Source organism: Rutidosis leptorrhynchoides, chromosome 10 (genome assembly GCF_046630445.1).
Source record: "Rutidosis leptorrhynchoides isolate AG116_Rl617_1_P2 chromosome 10, CSIRO_AGI_Rlap_v1, whole genome shotgun sequence".
Classification (NCBI taxonomy): domain Eukaryota; kingdom Viridiplantae; phylum Streptophyta; class Magnoliopsida; order Asterales; family Asteraceae; genus Rutidosis; species Rutidosis leptorrhynchoides.
The window spans coordinates 73,783,914-73,792,751 of NC_092342.1; positions in this window are offsets into that span (position 1 = coordinate 73,783,914).

Here is an 8,838-nt window from a genome sequence, read left to right on the forward strand (position 1 = left end):
AATAGTACAAGTGAAGTTATCACAAAAGAGTAAATTGAAGAAATAAAGTTTCATCTTAACTTTTGATGTTGTCTTGATTGAATTCCGGAATTCAAGGGATTTAGAGGAAATCTTTGAAATCTAAAAGATTTGATTCTTTGGCGAATAAGGAAATTAAGATCTCTATAATTAAATACGATGATCTGCCTCGATTACTTTGTCTGATATTGCTATTATAAATTAAGCTCTTCCGTTCCATTATTCTCACCATTCCCATACTCTCTTCCTTAGTTCATACATCCAAAAGATTGTGAAAATGCTTAATCCAGTTCTAATCCTTGTCCTTATCCTTACTATCGTAACAATCATTCTCCTTTTCCAACTTCCACCCGAGAAATCTGCTTACTTCTACTTTGCTCTTGGGGTTATAGTGCTTTTAATTCTCCCGTGTCTTTATGTTGCGATAAACATTGATATACACGGTTTGTAATTTATGCGTTGTTATTGGGCTTTATATCTTCCCTTATATTTCAATGTCCCCATTTCTGTTTCCTATAATCATTGTCATCCACAGTCAATACTCCCTCCTATTTGCTGCGATTTATACTCCAATTTCTATTTCAGAGCTTTGTCCCTTAGTTTCTTCTTCTGGCGATTTGGCATCTCTTGTAATGGTCCAGAATTCGCAGATATAAGTTTCAGAATGAACATTGTTAATGTTCTAAATAAGAAGGAACGTAATAGCACGATTTAATTTGTCAAATTACCAGATTCACTGAGAATAGAACTATGAAGAATATATTTTCTTGATATGTTCAGAAGTTAAGCAAAATGACAGAGTTATGTAACATGGCACATGATGACGTTATGATCTGTGAACCATCACGTCCCATTAGAAACTCAGCATGACTTACTGTAATATAATCACGTTGATCAAGTGTCATTATATTATACTAACTCATGCATCAATTCCCAACATTACTTCAATAACATTAATATTTTAAGCTCGAAAGTTTACAGAATATAGAAACTAATAGTTTCTCATATGATGTAACACTGATAGTTCAAAGAGATAAATGATTTCAGATAAGATTAGTTATGAGAATATATTCAAAAATATCGAGGATATTTAAAATGAAAGATACGATAATATCTTTGAATATCTAAGATCTGAGGATGACGGAAACTATTGTCCGCAAGGGTTTAGAGTAAGGAGCAAGATATTCGCTAAAGACTTCAGCAGGCATTGAATCATTTGGATTCTTTGAAGTCAAACTTATTCTTTGTGATTTGTCCACGGTTTCCTTCATAGATTCGCATAATTCGCTTTTCGGTACTAAATTTTCTATTGAGTGTTTCCAATACTCCATTCTTTATCATCATACTTTCGACAGTTAAGATCGTGTACAGTTTTTGCTGCTGTATTCAGCTTTTTCAGAATTTCAGAATGGAAGATCATAATTCTAAGAGATAAATGTTATATGTTTACATATAACTGTTTATGTAGACATGCTGCGAGATTTCAAATTACTGATTGCTGATTCTCGGTATTTGGTATGGCAATTCTCGTTATCAGATGCAGATGAGTAGATGATAGGATTTCAATGAATATAATAACTTTTCATAAGGTCAAAGATCAATGATGTTGCTGGTAAGTTTACTGCTAATGTAGTGAGATATAAACGGTTTTTCGATATTGATGACGAAAGGCAACTTTTATATCAGGGTTATAATAAGCTAAACCGAGTGAAAAGTCAAAGTTGACTTTTTGGAGCTGTGACAAAATTTACTACCTTGAAAAGGGATTGTGAAGTTATTTTGGGTAATAATAATGTTAAAGGATCTAACACAGATACATGTTAAATGTTTACTCAGGTTCCGAGTATTTTCAGGTGCATAACTATATGCATCACTCTTTCCTTCCGTAAATGATGTGAAATTGGTTCATCCCCTCGATTGAAATGTTTTCAAGAATCATGAAAGTTTTGAACGCAGATTGAAATCGTCAAGATACAAATGAGGTTTAAAATGAGATCAAGTGGCAAGCTTGAAGAATTGTTTAGTTTCATATGTTATAATCAATATTTTAATTCATTTTAATTGTCCAATGTTGATAGTCCTCAGTTGATAGTCCACAGTTAGCAATTCAATAATTCATATATACTTATATATATAATATTCGAATTAATACATATCGTGACCCGTGTACATGTCTCAGACTCGATCACAACTCAAAGTATATATATTATTGTAGAATCAACCTCAACCCTGTATAGAGAACTCGATCATTACTGCATATAGAGTGTCTATGGTTATTCCAAATAATATATATATATATATATATATATATATATATATATATATATATATATATATATATATATATATATATATATATATATATATATATATATATATATATATATATATATATATATATATATATATATATATATATATATATATGCATCGATATGATATGTTGAAACCTTGTATACGTGTCCCGATATTTAAAGTGCGTAAAATAAATACAGAAATTAAATGACGATAAATAAAATTGCGAGAATTAAATTGCGGTAAATAAATTGCGATAAATAAAAGGTAATACGGAATTAACAGTTAGCTAGGAACAGTTAGCTAGGATTTTGTTAGCGTAGATTCTTAATAAAATTTCTCATAGTTGATTTGTTTGTTTCTAACTAATTTTATTTTGTCCAATGTTTTCTTCATTATGCCACTTGTCGGATTCTGATAGGTCAAAATCCAAATATGAAATTGTATGAAAAGGTTTATTCTGTGGTGAACGGATACGTATATCTGTGGATGTAAGTGAGATAGTAAATGACTGTTGAATCAGATTCGAAAAATGTACAGTGTAACTTATTAATGTAAAATTTAAATATTCCTCGGGTATTACCTACCCGTTAAAATATTTTTACCATTAACAGTTTGTACAAAAGAATTTTTAATTACAATCTTTATGAAAATATCCTTACATATATATTTTCTTCAGATGTAATCATGGATTTAATGAGTTAATATGATATTAAACTCATTTGATTTACCGTTGGAATAAGAATATATAATCTCTAAAACATTAGAGATTACATAATCGCTATGTCGAACAAAGATAAATGATGTAGAACGTCATGTAGAACGATGATTATACTCGAGGTACAGAATGAGATGTTGATGCATGGATTATTGATGATACTGGTGCTGTTGCTGATGGTACTGTTGGTACCGATGATATTGCTGAAGCTGATAAATTTTGCACCATATTTTCCAAATTTATTTCTCGAGCGCGAAGTTCGTTGATTTCTTCTATTATTCCGCAATGATTGTCGGTCAGAACGAGCGAATGAATAAGGTTTAGAATTGTGGATAGAATATAATCGTATCGACCTATTATGGAAATGAGTGTGAAAATGGTGTTTCGGATAGGTTCGTCGGTAAGTACTTCAGATTCTTCACCAAGAGGGAACTGTGGTGGATGGAAGAGATCTTCTTCTTCTTATCTCCAATGATTAAGTAGGCTACGAACCCATCATATGAATTAGGGATGGCTGATTGATTGATTCATTCTGGTGACACCACTTTCGAAGCTTAGGTGAATATCCATGTCGGAATAGTTGTTGGAATAACTATCAGAATAGCTATCGAAATCTGAGGGACTCGAACTGGTTGAGAGATTCATCCCGTACAATCAGATGAAGGATTTCGATAAAAAATAGATTATCGTATGTAGATTAGTACCCTGCAATACATAATTTACATATGCATATATACTGTGACGCCCCGTACTAAATCATCATGTACGGACCATCATCAACAGGATCATTACAAGGTTAAGTACTATATGCGTTTTAAAAACAGAGTTTGCATTCATTAATAAAAGTGACGTCATAACATACGTCAATTGTTTTACAAATCAAAAGTATGCTTCACTAAGTAGAAGCATTAAATAAGTGTACGTGACCATAATGCTCGTTACATAACATAAGTTCATAAGTAAAAAGTTTGAATGCAACATAAGTAGTCATGCGATAACAACTCTAGGCAGCGGGTTCTACAGCACGACTAGTAAGATAGCGGAAGCGACTTCAAGCACCTGAGAAAATACATGCTTAAAAAGGTCAACACAAAGGTTGGTGAGCTATAGTTTAAGTATAACAGTAATGTAAGTAGGCCACGAGATTTCAGTGCTACAACGAGCGTTTCAAAAGTATGTAAAAGTATATGCTTAACCGTGGGCACCCGGTAACTAACTTAACGTTTAATGTACCCCCTTAAAGTGCACTTGGCAAGTGCGTATAACCTCGAAGTATTAAACACTCGTTAAATGCTAGCGCTACTAGCCCGAGTGGGGATGTCAAACCCTATGGATCCATATCTAAGATTCGCGTTCACGGTTCAAAAACCAATGATTAAACGTTACCGAGCTAAAGGGAATGTTTCTGCCGTTATATAACCCACACATATATAAAGTTTAAGTACTCATGCCTAGTATGTAAAACATAAAATCCGCATGCATTCTCAGTTCCCAAAATAAGTTAAAGTAAAAAGGGAATGCTATAACTCACAATGATTAGTAGTAATGGTAAGGTAGTAGTCGGAAAGTGGTGTGCAAGTAACGGTCCAAACGTCCTCAACCTAAGTCAAATAGCACTAAGTCAATAAGTCGTCTCAAAAGTTTTACAAGTACGTAATTAAGGTCATAAGGGTCATCATCAATCATCATTAAACAAAAGGTAACAAGTAAGACTCGTTTATGAAAGTCGTTTAAAACAAAGGCTGACTTCGGTCAGTCACCACAGCCTCTACCCTTACTGAATTAAGGTGAGACCAGTGGTCATGGCTCCTTCTATGAGTCCCTTAAGTGTGGTAAAATTTACAGAAGCAAACTCATCTTGGTTTGACCGTGGCGACGGTCTAAGTGCGAGTAGGTCAGAAATTTCTGCACAACGTTAAAGGACATGGTAACGATCGGAGGGCCATAAATCCTAAACCGTAACTCGGATTAAGACGAGTCCTATATGAAAAGTTATCTACTCGAAAAGTTCTATCTAAAAATCAAGGTTAGAACAGCCCAGGTCTACTGGTCTGTTCCAGAAGCATCAGGTCAGTAGGTTTTGGACAGAACAGTGGGTTTTGGAGAGTTCCGGTTGTCTCGGTGCTTGATGTTCATCACGGTTCTCATTCTTGATGCGTATAGCTTCAAGTGTACAACTCGTTGATGTGTTAACATCATTTTGACCAAGGTTTGTCCATCATAACTCAAGTGCAAGTGTTGTAAGTGTTTGATGAACCAAGGTTACATCAAGGCTTAGTTTCAACACTTACATGAACTTTAGAAGTAAAAACAAGTTATAAACTTAAATCAACAACTAGTAAAGTGTATGTAAGCTTTATAGCTTTTGTTTATGACAATTTAAGAAGAACATAAGCTAGATAACTTAGATCTTTCAAAGGTATTTGAAGTTGTAACTTGTAAGTTACACTTCTATGTTCTTGAAACTCATAAGTTAACTTTTAAGTTCAAGAAGATTATGAGATCAAGTCTAACTTGTAGTTCTTGACCAAATAAACTAACAACATGTAAATAAGGTGCATAAAATGAAGTAAATAGCTAAGTAAACAAGTAATTATGTTCATGAGTTGCATACTTTAAAGATTCAAGCCTAAGCTTGATCTTTAAGGAAAGTAAACTTTAAAGTTTATTTCATGAATCACAAGTATGTCTTTAACACATGAACTTACAAACTTTGCAACAAAAGAAGTAGAAAACTAAATAAACAAGAAAATGGTTCATAGTTGCTCATACTTTTAAAGATTCAACCCAAGTTGATCTTTAAGTGAAGTAACTTTAAAGTTACTTCAAGAACTACAAGTAATGAGTTTCTACAACTAAGAACTTTAAATCTTTTGAAACAAAATATGTAGAACATAACTAGATAGATTATGTTCTTGAATGTTCTTGATAAATACAAGATATAAGTGAAGAATCAAACTAAAGAGTTGATTCTTGAAACATGTAAAGAAAGACAAGTAAGTAAGTAAGTAAACAACTTAGTAATCTACAAGTAATTAAACTACAACAAGATTAAGTAACAAACAACAAAAGATGATGATGATTTTGATGATGAAGGCCACGGTTTTTATCAAACAAAAAGAGGAAGAACAAGTTCAAACTTACTTGCAAGAACTAGAGAAAGTGGAGAGAAAGTTGAGAGAAAAATGGAAGTAAGTAAAGTGTGTTTGAATGAGAGAGTGTTCTAATGAATCAAATGATAAAAGAAAATGAATTTTGGCTCCCATATTGCTTGGGAAACCGTCGGCCAGCAGCAAAGCAAAGGGGAAGGGAGAAGTTTGGTGGTCATTTGCATGGTAAAGCTCATAAAGTTGGATAATAAGGTGGTGTTCATGGGGATTATGTGCAACAAGACTCCAAATGGAAGTAACCAACTAGTTAAGCATGAAACTAGTACTTACAAGTAGCAAGGTGGGCTAATTAATCCATATAATAAGTAGGGTGGGCTTATGGGTCATTAATCAAGAGTCCACTAACTAATAAAGCCCAAGTAGTGAGTAGTTAGCAAGTAATCCACTTAAAAGTCCAAGTTAAGCCCAAGTAACTAACTAATTGCTTTAGTTAATTAAAATGATTAATAAAATTAATCATGAAGGTAAATAATACTTGAAAATATTATTCGTGCAAGTTCCGGGTGTCACAAAGACGTTTCGGGCATTTAAAGTTCAAGTACGGGCAATTAAAGCAACATGTAAATGTAATAACATACATTCGTTTAATCAAGCGTATTAATAATAATAATTATTAATAAATAACGTTGGAAAAACCAGGGTCGTTACATTACCCACCTGTTAAAGAAAATTTTGTCCCGAAATTTTAAGCTGAATCTGAAGGTGATGGAGGAGGTGGGAAAAGGTGAGGATACTTCTGTCTCATGCGGTCCTCTCGTTCCCAAGTAAACTCAGGTCCTCGTTTGGAATTCCATCGAACTCGGACGATCGGAATCCTATTGTGTTTCAACTCCTTGACTTCTTTTTCCATGATTTCAACGGGCTCTTCCACAAAGTGGAGTTTGTCATCGATAGTAAGTTCCTCCAATGGTATGATAAGTTCAGGTGGAGCAAGACACTTCTTCAAGTTTGATACATGGAAGGTAGGATGAACTGAGCTCAATTGTGCTGGAAGATCAAGACGATAAGCAACGGGTCCAACACGTTCCAAAATTTCAAATGGACCAATGTACTGCGGGTTTAACTTTCCGCGTTTCCCAAAACGAATCACACCCTTCCAAGGTGCAACCTTCAACATAACACGATCACCAACGTTGAATTCAAAGTCTTTACGTTTAAGATCAGCATAACTCTTTTGGCGATCACGGGCTACCTTGAGTCTGTTTTGAATCTGAGCAATCTTTTCCGAGGTTTCATGGACTATCTCGGGCCCGGTGAGTTGCACTTCACCTAGCTCGGCCCAACAAAGAGGAGAACGGCACTTGCGGCCATACAACGCTTCAAAAGGTGCAGCTTTAATGCTCGAGTGATAACTGTTGTTGTACGAGAATTCGGCGAGTGGCAAATGCCTTTCCCAGGCCTTTCCAAAATCAATAACACATGCACGTAGCATGTCCTCCAAGGTTTGAATTGTTCGTTCACTTTGCCCGTCAGTCTGAGGGTGATATGCAGTGCTCATGTCGAGACGAGTTCCCATGGCTTCTTGTAGAGAACGCCAAAATCTAGAAGCAAAACGAGGGTCGCGATCGGAGATGATTGATATAGGTATACCGTGTCGTGATACGACCTCTTTGATATAAAGTTGAGCAAGCCTCTCCATGTATCGGTCTCTTTCATTGCTAAGAAGTGTGCAGATTTTGTAAGACGATCAACAATAACCCAAATGGTGTCGTATCCGCCCACCGTCTTTGGCAGCTTGGTGATAAAGTCCATAGTTATCATCTCCCACTTCCATTGCGGGATTTCCGGCTGTTGAAGTAACCCAGAAGGTTTTTGATGTTCGGCTTTAACTTTTGAGCAAGTCAAACACTTACTAACATAAGATGCAACATCTTTCTTGAGATTGGGCCACCAATACTGTTCTTTAATATCATGATACATCTTGCCCGCTCCGGGATGAATCGAATATCTAGACTTATGAGCTTCATCAAGTATGAGACTCCGTAGATCTCCATAACGTGGTACCCAAATTCTTCCGGCATAACATCGGAGTCCGGATTCCCTAACTTCGAATTTGGAGACGAGGATGTTCAAATACTCATACCGCAAGTGCTTCTCTATGAGAGCCTGTTCTTGGGCTGCTCGGATTTGGTTCTGGAGATTGGAATGAATCGTGATGTTCAATGCTCGAACACGAAGGGGTGCCGATCTCTCCTTTCGGCTTAATGCGTCAGCAACAACGTTGGCTTTACCCGGATGGTAGCGAAGTTCACACTTGTAATCATTTAGTGTCTCAATCCATCTTCGTTGTCTCATATTCAAATGTTTCTGATCGAATATATGCTGGAGACTCTTGTGATCGGTGAAGATAGTGCATTTAGTCTCATACAGATAGTGCCTCCACAATTTGAGTGCGAAGACAACGGCTCCAAGTTCAAGATCGTGTGTGGTATAGTTTCGTTCGTGGATCTTCAGTTGACGAGAAGCATAGGCGATGACCTTCATGCGTTGCATCAGTACACAACCATAACCAGTTTTCGAGGCGTCGCAGTAAACAACAAAATCGTCATTACCCTCAGGAAGTGATAAGATAGGTGCGGTGGTTAACTTCTGTTTCAAGAATTGAAATGCCTTCTCTTGTTCGTCTCCCCAAACAAA